This window comes from Aulonocara stuartgranti, assembly GCF_965226115.1.
Source record: "Aulonocara stuartgranti genome assembly, chromosome: 12".
Classification (NCBI taxonomy): Eukaryota; Metazoa; Chordata; class Actinopteri; order Cichliformes; family Cichlidae; genus Aulonocara; species Aulonocara stuartgranti.
The window spans coordinates 39,724,483-39,736,690 of record NC_138948.1 but is presented as its reverse complement, the minus strand read 5'-3'; positions in this window follow the sequence as shown (position 1 = coordinate 39,736,690).

The following is a 12,208-nucleotide window of genomic DNA, read 5'->3' as shown; positions in this document are numbered from 1 at the left end:
GAGACATTTTTTCATTCACATACAGAGGCCAACAACTCAGATACACACGGTTGACACAAGGCTTTGCACTTTCTCCAGGCATTTTAATCAGGTGCTCAACGACGCCCTGTCGTCATGTAATTTGCCTGATGATTGTACATTAATACAATATGTTGATGATCTTCTCATTGCAGCCCCGTCAGCAGCGGATTGTACAGCGGCGTCGTTCGTTGTGTTGAATAGGTTGGCGGAGTGCGGCTTTAAAGTAAGTAAAGACAAGCTGCAGTTAGTTTGCCCTGAAGTGACCTTTTTGGGCCAGGTAATCACACACAAATCAGTGGGTTTGATGAACACACACAGAGACCAAATTCTGACACACCCAAAACCGCGAACTGTGAGAGAAATGCTTTCTTTTCTTGGTTTAACAGGTTACAGCAGGCAGTTCATTCCGGATTATGCAGGCAAAACTGCCCCTTTAAGGGGCCTAATGAAGCAAGTTGGCGTTCGAAACCTTAAGGCTGAGCTGCCTTGGACGCCTGAAGCTGAAGCCACATTTATTAGGGTAAAACAGGATTTGTCAAGGGCCTCAGATTTAGCCACACCCAATTATGATGAGCCATTCTAATTGGATGTTTCTGAAACACACTCAATTGTAAATGGAGTGTTGTTTCAGAAAAAAGGGGGGGGGGGGGGTAGAGAGGTGCTCATGTATGTTAGTGTAAAACTACATCCAACAGAAGCAAAGCATCCTACATGCACACAACATGCAGCAGGGGTCGCTAGAATTATCCAAAAAACAGCACATGTAGTGAGAGAACACCCACTAAAAATACTTACTACACATAGCATAGTGGCATACGTGAATTCACAAGCATTTTGTATGTCACCACGGGCACAACAGAGACTGAGCAAAGTCTTAGAGGCCCCAAAATTTGACATTCACACATGAAGGAATTAACATGGCAGATTTAATGGGAGTAGGGGAACCACATGACTGCGCCAAAAGAGCACAGATTGAGGAAAAGATTAGAGAGGACCTGAAGGCCGAACCCATACCGGGAGCTGAGGACTGGTTCACCGATGGATGTTGCCACCGAGACGAAGGAGGACTGAAAGCAGGGTACGCGGTGGTTTGCAGAGTAGAAGGAGATTATCAGGTCAGAGAGTCAGGAAGGATTGAGGGAAAGCAGTCGGCCCAGAGAGCTGAAGTGATAGCCCTTGCTCGAGCTTTGAGATTAGCCAAGAATAGGAGAGTGAACATCTACACCGACTCGGCATATGCATTTGGAGCAGCGCATGTGGAGCTGCCTCAGTGGAAAAGAGCAGGATTCAGAACAGCAACCAATGCACCTATTTCCCACAAACATGAAATGGAGGAACTGGAAAAGGCCTTGGCTGACCCAGAGGAGGTGAGTATTATAAAATGCAAAGCTCACTCCCAAGGAACCAGCATGGTGGAAAAAGGTTCATCAGAAGTATATAACCAGCTTTGCATTAAACATAAATTGATCTTACATTATCCTTTGCATTACAGTGATTGTTATAACTTTAGTTTGATCTTTTCCTTACAGGTACCAGAATAATAACATGATTTTCCATTGCAGATGTAACCATGATCATTCCATACACATTGCAGTTCGTTGCTTATTCTAGAGTTGTGCTCAAGTTAATTAAAGGTTAAAAGCTACAGCCAGCGCGAGTCTGGCTGATCTATGGAGGGCAAAGGCTTTGAGCTTGGAAGGCCGCACGCGCTTACACAGCACTTATAAGATGTTATTCTTGGTGATTTTGTGCTTAGTCATGTTTTAATATGTTTTAAGTAGAAATAGCTGATCCAGCAATATTCAGTTAATATTATATACTTGATTTAGAGCAATACACACTGATGGTCTTAATAAATGAGAGAGTCCTTGTAGCTGCCATGTTGTGTCTTAGCAGGGTACAGACGGTTCCAGGAGACGGGGGCAGTCAGCGTCTGCCCTCGGGAAGGAGACAATGTTATTCTTTGTGTTAAATAAAATTGTCAACATTGATTGTATTACACCTGTCACTACGCATGAAGGGGCGTTCTAATACCCTGATTTCATGAAACTATGGTGATGTGTTTTTTGAGACGAGATCTGAGACTGTCTGCATACAGTGTCCATCTCCCACGTGTGTGATCATTAAATCATCGTTTGACTCAACCCGGCCGGACCAGTATTATTATTGTGGGTTTTTGCTTTGGTGTCCATCCCCAATATTTTGAACCTTAACAAGAGTTTGAATGAAAACAACGGAATTAGAATGTACAGAACAGAATTTTAAAGAAAACAAAAGAATTAGGATGTACAGAACAGAGTTTGAAAGAAAACAATGGAATTAGAATGTACAGAACAGAGTTTGAATGATATCAAAGGAATTAGAATGTACAGAACAGAGTTTGAATGAAAACAAGGGAATTAGAATGTACAGAACAGAGTTTGAATGAAAATAACGGAATTAGAATGTACAGAACAGAGTTTGAATGAAAACAACGGAATTAGAATGTACAGAACAGAGTTTTTAATGAAAACAATGGAATTAGAATGAAAACAACGGAATTAGAATGTACAGAACAGAGTTTTTAATGAAAACAATGGAATTAGAATAAAAAAAACTGAATTGAAATGTACAGAACAGAGTTTGAATGAAAACAACGGAATTAGAATGTACAGAACAGAGTTTGAATGAAAAAAACGGATTTAGAATGTACAGAACAGACTTTGAATGAAAACAACGGAATTAGAATGTACAGAACAGAGTTTGAATGAAAACAACGGAATTAGAATGTACAGAACAGAATTTGAATGAAAAAAACAGAATTAGAATGTACAGAACAGAGTTTGAATGAAAAAAACGGAATTAGAATGTACAGAACAGAGTTTGAATGAAAACAAGGGAATTAGAATATACAGAACAGAGTTTGAATGAAAACAACGGAATTAGAATGTACAGAACAGACTTTGAATGAAAACAACTGATTAGAATATACAGAAAAGAGTTTGTGTCAGGTTTCAGTTAACGGACTCAGGCGCAGACCGGGACTCCTTACAGGATTTACAGATTTTATTTACACAACGACACCAGGTGATGCTATTTACAAAGTGCTGGAGGGAGGGGAGGGGGGTCCAGGGTTCCGGGGTATGTGAGGGAAAAGACGGGAATCTGACGTCCTCCAAAGGCTCTCTCTCTTCACTCCCCACACTGGGGAAACACCATCCACTCACTCGTCCACGGGATGACAGGCAGGCAGGGAAAGGTCTGGGATAGATCTGTACACAGAGATTATAGTTAGAGGCGAACAGACGGAACGAACTCACAGATCCTTATTTAAAATCTACTGAGCGACTGACGCTGATAACTCAACGATCCAGCGACGAGTGACACAGTGCTGCTGTCTTAAATCGGCCTTGTGATTATCCCGATCGGCAGCAGGTGCGTGGGCCAGGGGCGGGAGCCCATAATGAGCATCGCCCCGGCAGGAGAGAGAGAGAGAGAGAAAACATGTTGCCTAATACAGAATCAGCTGGTGAGGCACAGGGACCATGACAGTTTGAATGAAAACAACGGAATTAGAATGTAGAGAACAGAATTTGAAAGAAAACAATGGAATTTGAATCAAAACCACAGAATAGAAATGTACAGAACAGAGTTTGAATGAAAACAACGGAATTAGAATGTACAGAACAGAGTTTGAATGACAACAACGGAATTAGAATGTGTTAATAGTCCATTGTTTTCATTCTAATTCTGTTGTTTTCATTCAAATACCATTGTTTTGATTCAAATTCAGTTCAATGGAAAAACAATGGAATTTGAATCAAAACAACAGAATTAGAATGAACAGAACTGAATTTGAATCAAAACAATGGAATTTGAATGAAAACAACAGAATTAGAATGTACAGAACAGAGTTTGAATGATATCAAAGGAATTAGAATGTACAGAACAGAGTTTGAATGTAAACAACAGAATTTGAATGTACAGAATAGAGTTTGAATGTAAACAACAGAATTTGAATGTACAGAATAGAGTTTGAATGAAAACAACGGAATTAGAAGGTACAGAACAGAGTTTGAATGAAAACAACGGAATTAGAATGTACAGAACAGAGTTTGAATGTAAACAACAGAATTTGAATGTACAGAATAGAGTTTGAATGAAAACAACGGAATTAGAAGGTACAAAACAGAGTTTGAATGAAAACAACGGAATTAGAATGTACAGAACAGACTTTGAATGAAAACAACAGAATTAGAATATACAGAACAGAGTTTGAATGAAAAACGGAAGTAGAATGTACAAAACAGAGTTTGAATAAAAACAATGGAATTTGAATCAAAACAACAGAATAGAAATGTACAGAACAGAGTTTGAATGAAAACAACGGAATTAGAATGTACAGAACAGAGTTTGAATGACAACAACGGAATTAGAATGTACAGAATGTCACGGTCCGCTGTGACAGACCGTGTGGAGAGTGCGTGGAGGACTCAGGTGTGGACACGAGTGACACGGGAGTAAACTTTAAACAAAAGCGAGCCTTTTATTGTGGCTGGTAACGCAAGAGAAACAAACAAGAATAAGGGCAGCTCAAAAGCAATAACTAAACAGAAACCTAAACTGGGAATGAACTAAGGTAAGGCTATGAATATAACAGACCGGGCATGGAAACATGGAGGGTGGGAACACAGACGACGCGACACAGACTGTATGAAACACAGAGACTAAATACACATGAGGGATGATCAGGGGAAGTGGATGCACACGGGGAACACAGGTGACACTGATAATCATAACAAGACACGGCAGGAGTGAACGTAACACTGATGGGAGATGGGCAAAGTAAAACAGGAAGTACACAGAGGTTCAAACAGGAGGAGAGAGAGAGCACGGGGAGAACGCAGACATAACGGGCTGGGGAAAAACATAGAATAAAACACAAAGAGAGACGAGGGCTCATAAATACACAGAGGGGCACACAGGGGGTAAGAGTCACGAAGGGAAAACACATAAGGAACAACGTAACAGATCAACCCAGGAAGCATGGCCTAAATAAAGAACAAAATACAAAAATACATGAAAACTAAGAATACTGGGCCCACATGGCCCAGGACCATGACATCACCCCCCCCTAAAGGGCTGGCTCCCGACAGCCCAAACCCGAGAAACAAAACAAAAACAGAAAACAACCCACCCAGGGCGGGAGGCGGGGGACCAGGACGGAGGATAAAGACTCTGAGGCTGGGCCAGACGAAGCACAGGCTGGAGCTGCAGCAGACGAAGCACAGGCTGGAGCTGCAGCAGACGAAGCACAGGCTGGAGCTGGACCAGGAGGAGCAGAAGCAGAAGGTGGCTGGATGGGCGGCTCGGGCCCCCCAGCAGACGTGGCATGGTGCTGGACGGGCGGCTCGGGCCCTCCAGTGGTGGCATGAGGCCGGATGGGCTCCTCGGGCCCTTCAGCGGAGACAGGAGGCTGAACGGGCCCCTCGGACCCTCCAGCGGAGACAGGGGACTGAACGGGCCCCTTGGACCCTCCAGCGGAGACAGGAGGCTGAACGGGCCCCTCGGACCCTCCAGCGGAGACAGGAGGCTGAACGGGCCCCTCGGACCCTCCAGCGGACGTGGTGTGAGGCTGAACGGGCTCCTCGGGCCCTCCAGCTGACGTGGCGTGAGGCTGAACGGGCTCCTCGGGCCCTCCAGCGGACGAGGCATGAGGCCATTGCGGCGGTGATGAGACCCTGGGGCCTATAATGGAAGCATCAGTTGGTGCAGGCGCCTGCAGAGCGTCAACCGCTCCCACCCGAGTGCCTAGGCTGGGTGCGGAGCTCAGCTGTGCACTGACTGGCATAAGCTTGGGAACCAACCTGGGTGTAGGAACAAACCGGACGGCAGCCATTCCCACCTGAGGTGCAGATGCAGGTGCAGGATATGGCTGACCTACGGCTGCCCTGACCCCAGTGGTGAGAACTAGCTCAGGTGCTGGCTGGGTGACCCCTGCCTCTACCTGGAGATCAGACGCAGGTGAGAGGTCAGGCAACGCCACAGCCACCCTGGGAGTGAGCCCAAAGTTCCAGATATTGACTTTGTCAGGTGCAAGCAGAGGAGCAACAACAGACAAAGACCTTAAAGTCTCTAAGCCCTTAACATAGTCCAAATTGTCCTTAGTTGCCCTTCTTGGGGAGCTAAACACATCTTCTGTCTTGGAGCATGATTCAAACAACATTTCAGACCTGAAATAAGTTGGCTCAGTGACACAAGTGATAGTTATACTGTCCCAGGAAGCATGATTCTTAAGGCCAAGACATGATTCATGAACCCACATAAAACAACCAGGACTATGTGCAGATGATTTTAACATAATAATTTGGCAGTCACATAGGAAATAACTACGCTTATTGGAGTCTAAGCCCCCCGTAGGCGAGACTGAGTTAAGGGGGGGTTCAGCCACACACACTAATCGGCTGTGGAAGGCTAGTGAGTGGAATGCACATGGACCTGGCTTTGCACAGAAAACATAGTGGACTGGCTCTGAGCCATCCGGCTGAATTGTCTTTAGATCGGCCAGTTCATTAACTGCTGTCAAAAGGTCCTGGCCCAGGGGTGCAGTTAAAGGGCTAGCTGGGTTGTAATGGCTAGCATGGCGCTCCCCCCCGACAGCCTTTGAAACATGAAATTCAGCCTTGTCATTGGATAATGCGGGAGCATAACTTAAACAGTCCTTCAGTGTTGTATTAACGGAAATTGCAATGTCATTCACAGACATAGGGAAACCTGGCAGACCCATAATAATCGTCCCGGCCCGATGGACTGGTGTAGAAAAGCAGTCGCTGATGTCGGGCTCCAAAGCACTCACTCTGGTCAAACCATCAGCAGAGTGAGGAACATGGGGACCGATCAGCACAGGATCATAACAGACATTTTCATGATCAACACTGGACATTTCTTCTTTCGCTGGTCTAGTTATATAAACAGAACATTTGTTATTTGACTCGGGAACAAAGTAAACTGACTCGGAAATGGGGGTGCTAGCCAAGGGCAATACAGTCTTACTACTGGTCAGATCAGAAGCTTTCTCACTTGATTTGCGGTTAACAGACAGCAGGGGGTGAGACACGGTCTTAAATAAGGCCCCAAATGCCCTAGCGGTCTTAAAAGAAGCCCTCTCAGTGGAAGATGGAGGTTCTGGGTGTGCAGAATCATTAGTACATCCTTTTTCGCTAATGTCCCCCTCATCCTGCTCATACGTAATACCAGGGTTTAACAGTACATCACTTGGTTTAATTCTCAGGACTGAAGAGTCTATGGTCGGTTTGGCAGTGTCGGTTTCACAGTTCGGTGATGGCAGTGTGTCTTCCCCAAGAATAGCGTGCCCAACACCAGAAAGTTTAGCTTTGTTGTCAAAACACAACGTGGGCACAGGATTAACACCTTCAACATTAGCAGTCAGAGGCATGGAAAAGGCAGCTTCTTCACTGGCCCCCGAGAAAACAGACCGTGATGAGGTGCATGGGGGGGTGACAGAGTTAACAGTACAGGTAAATTGTGTCTCCATCTCCGAGACCTTAATTGTCTTTCCAAGGCCCTCGCCCTCACTACATCCAGGGCGTTTCAGTGGCAACAGAACGTTATCACTAACCTCTGAGTGCCGTGTAGAGCGACGCCGACGCCGCTTCCTCCTCGGAGCGGCCGCGAGCGCGGCAGCGTTAACTGTTGGGATCGAGTCTTCCTCCTCTGCCCACATCTCTGAGCCAAGGCTTCCAATGGAGCTCCTCCTCCCGATAAGCCCGCAACACCTGCTGACGCTCATCATCACCAAAATCTATGGCCTCCATCGCCTCCGTGTGCTGGTCAGTGCAGCTTGACTGTGGCGGAAACGAGGAAGCCGATCCACGGTGAGGCGATGGCTGAGTGGAAGTGGACCTCAGCGTTCCACCTCTCACAGCCTCTGGCTCATGAGGCAGCGGCGATGACACCCGTCCACGGGACGGAGGTGTGGGTGCTGAGGCGGCATTCAGGACCCTCTGGGCCAGCGCACGGGCACGAAGCTCCTCCTTAAGGGGGCCCAGGGAGTCAAACGCCTCGACGAGGTGGGGGAGCTGTCGCAACCGTGGCTCCCGCAACAAAACGGCGTCCACGGCCGCCAATCCCGTGGAAACCACACTTGGATCCGCGCATCCGATGATGCGATCCATAATGCGGCAGAGCCGGTTCAGCTCCTCCCCTACCTCCTCTGAAATGTCCGCTGAGTCCGACATGGTCGCGTCGTACTGTCACGGTCCACTGTGACAGACCGTGTGGAGAGTGCGTGGAGGACTCAGGTGCGGACACGAGTGACACGGGAGTAAACTTTAAACAAAAGCGAGCCTTTTATTGTGGCTGGTAACGCAAGAGAAACAAACAAGAATAAGGGCAGCTCAAAAGCAATAACTAAACAGAAACCTAAACTGGGAATGAACTAAGGTAAGGCTATGAATACAACAGACCGGGCATGGAAACATGGAGGGTGGGAACACAGACGACGCGACACAGACTGTATGAAACACAGAGACTAAATACACATGAGGGATGATCAGGGGAAGTGGATGCACACGGGGAACACAGGTGACACTGATAATCATAACAAGACACGGCAGGAGTGAACGTAACACTGATGGGAGATGGGCAAAGTAAAACAGGAAGTACACAGAGGTTCAAACAGGAGGAGAGAGAGAGCACGGGGAGAACGCAGACATAACGGGCTGGGGAAAAACATAGAATAAAACACAAAGAGAGACGAGGGCTCATAAATACACAGAGGGGCACACAGGGGGTAAGAGTCACGAAGGGAAAACACATAAGGAACAACGTAACAGATCAACCCAGGAAGCATGGCCTAAATAAAGAACAAAATACAAAAATACATGAAAACTAAGAATACTGGGCCCACATGGCCCAGGACCATGACACAGAACAGACTTTGAATCAAAACAACGGAATTAGAATATACAGAACAGAGTTTGAATGAAAAACGGAAGTAGAATGTACAAAACAGAGTTTGAATAAAAACAATGGAATTTGAATCAAAACAACAGAATAGAAATGTACAGAACAGAGTTTGAATGAAAAAAACGGAATTAGAATGTACAGAACAGAGTTTGAATGAAAACAACGGAATTAGAATGTACAGAACAGAGTTTGAATGAAAACAATGGAATTAGAATAAAAAAAACTGAATTGAAATGTACAGAACAGAGTTTGAATGACAACAACGGAATTAGAATGTATTAATAGTCCATTGTTTTCATTCTAATTCTGTTGTTTTCATTCAAATACCATTGTTTTGATTCAAATTCAGTTCAATGGAAAAACAATGGAATTTGAATCAAAACAACAGAATTAGAATGAACAGAACAGAATTTGAATGAAAACAACGGAATTAAAATGTACAGAACAGACTTTGAATGAAAACAACAGAATTAGAATATACAGAACAGAGTTTGAATGAAAAACGGAAGTAGAATGTACAAAACAGAGTTTGAATAAAAACAATGGAATTTGAATCAAAACAACAGAATAGAAATGTACAGAATAGAGTTTGAATGAAAAAAACGGAATTAGAATGTACAGAATAGAGTTTGAATGAAAACAACGGAATTAGAATGTACAGAACAGAGTTTGAATGACAACAACGGAATTAGAATGTGTTAATAGTCCATTGTTTTCATTCTAATTCTGTTGTTTTCATTCAAATTCCATTGTTTTCATTCAAATTCAGTTCAATGGAAAAACAATGGAATTTGAATCAAAACAACAGAATTAGAATGTACAGAACAGAGTTTGAATGAAAACAACGGAATTCGAATGTACAGAAAAGAGTTTGAATGAAAACAACGGAATTAGAATGTACAGAACAGAGTTTGAATGTAAACAACATAATTTGAATGTACAGAATAGAGTTTGAATGAAAACAACGGAATTAGAATGTACAGAACAGACTTTGAATGAAAACAACAGAATTAGAATATACAGAAAAGAGTTTGAATGAAAAACGGAAGTAGAATGTACAGAACAGAGTTTGAATAAAAACAATGGAATTTGAATCAAAACAACAGAATAGAAATGTACAGAACAGAGTTTGAATGAAAAAAACGGAATTAGAATGTACAAAACAGAGTTTGAATGAAAAACGGAATTAGAATGTACAAAACAGAGTTTGAATGAAAACAAGGGAATTAGAATGTACAGAACAAAGTTTGAATGAAAACAACGGAATTAGAATAAAAAAAAAACAGAATTGAAATGTACAGAACAGAGTTTGAATGAAAACAACGGAATTAGAATGTACAGAATAGAGTTTGAATGAAAACAACGGAATTTGAATCAAAACAGCAGAATAGAAATGTACAGAACAGACTTTGAATGAAAACAACAGAATTAGAATATACAGAACAGAGTTTGAATGAAAAACGGAAGTAGAATGTACAAAACAGAGTTTGAATAAAAACAATGGAATTTGAATCAAAACAACAGAATTGAAATGTACAGAACAGAGTTTGAATGAAAAAAACGGAATTAGAATGTACAAAACAGAGTTTGAATGACAACAACGGAATTAGAATAAAAAAAACAGAATTGAAATGTACAGAACAGAGTTTGAATGAAAACAACGGAATTAGAATGTACAGAATAGAGTTTGAATGAAAACAACGGAATTAGAATGTACAGAACAGAATTTGAATCAAAACAATGGAATTTGAATGAAAACAACGGAATTAGAATGTACAGAACAGAGTTTGAATGAAAACAAGGGAATTAGAACATACAGAACAGAGTTTGAATGAAAAAAAAAGGAATTAGAATGTACAGAACAGACTTTGAATGAAAACAACGGAATTAGAATGTACAGATCAGAGTTTGAATAAAAACAATGGAATTTGAATGAAAACAACAGAATAGAAATGTACAGAACAGAGTTTGAATGAAAAAAACGGAATAAGAATGTACAAAACAGAGTTTGAATGAAAACAATGGAATTAGAATGTACAGAACAGACTTTGAATGAAAAACGGAAGTAGAATGTACAAAACAGAGTTTGAATAAAAACAATGGAATTTGAATCAAAACAACAGAATAGAAATGTACAGAACAGAGTTTGAATGAAAAAAACGGAATTAGAATGTACAAAACAGAGTTTGAATGAAAACAACGGAATTAAAATAAAAAAAAAACAGAATTGAAATTTACAGAACAGAGTTTGAATGAAAACGAGTTTGAATGAAAACAACAGAATTTGAATGTACAGAATAGAGTTTGAATGAAAACAACGGAATTAGAATGTACAGAACAGAGTTTGAATGAAAACAACGGAATTAGAATCTACAGAACAGAGTTTGAATGTAAACAACAGAATTTGAATGTACAGAATAGAGTTTGAATGAAAACAACGGAATTAGAATGTACAGAACAGACTTTGAATGAAAACAACAGAATTAGAATATACAGAAAAGAGTTTGAATGAAAAACGGAAGTAGAATGTACAAAACGGAGTTTGAATAAAAACAATGGAATTTGAATCAAAACAACAGAATAGAAATGTACAGAACAGAGTTTGAATGGAAAAAAACGGAATTAGAATGTATAAAACAGAGTTTGAATGAAAACAACGGAATTAGAATAAAAAAAAAACAGAATTGAAATGTACAGAACAGAGTTTGAATGAAAACAATGGAATTAGAATGTACAGAATAGAGTTTGAATGAAAACAACGGAATTAGAATGTACAGAACAGAGTTTGAATGAAAACAACGGAATTAGAATGTACAGAACAGACTTTGAATGAAAACAACAGAATTAGAATATACAGAACAGAGTTTGAATGAAAAACGGAAGTAGAATGTACAAAACAGAGTTTGAATAAAAACAATGGAATCTGAATCAAAACAACAGAATAGAAATGTACAGAACAGAGTTTGAATGAAAAAAACGGAATTAGAATGTACAGAACAGAGTTTGAATGAAAAAAACAGAATTAGAATGTACAGAACAGAGTTTGAATGAAAACCATGGAATTAGAATAAAAAAAACTGAATTGAAATGTACAGAACAGAGTTTGAATGACAACAACGGAATTAGAATGTATTAATAGTCCATTGTTTTCATTCAAATTCCATTGTTTTGATTCAAATTCAGTTCAATGGAAAAACAATGGAATTTGAATCAAAACAAC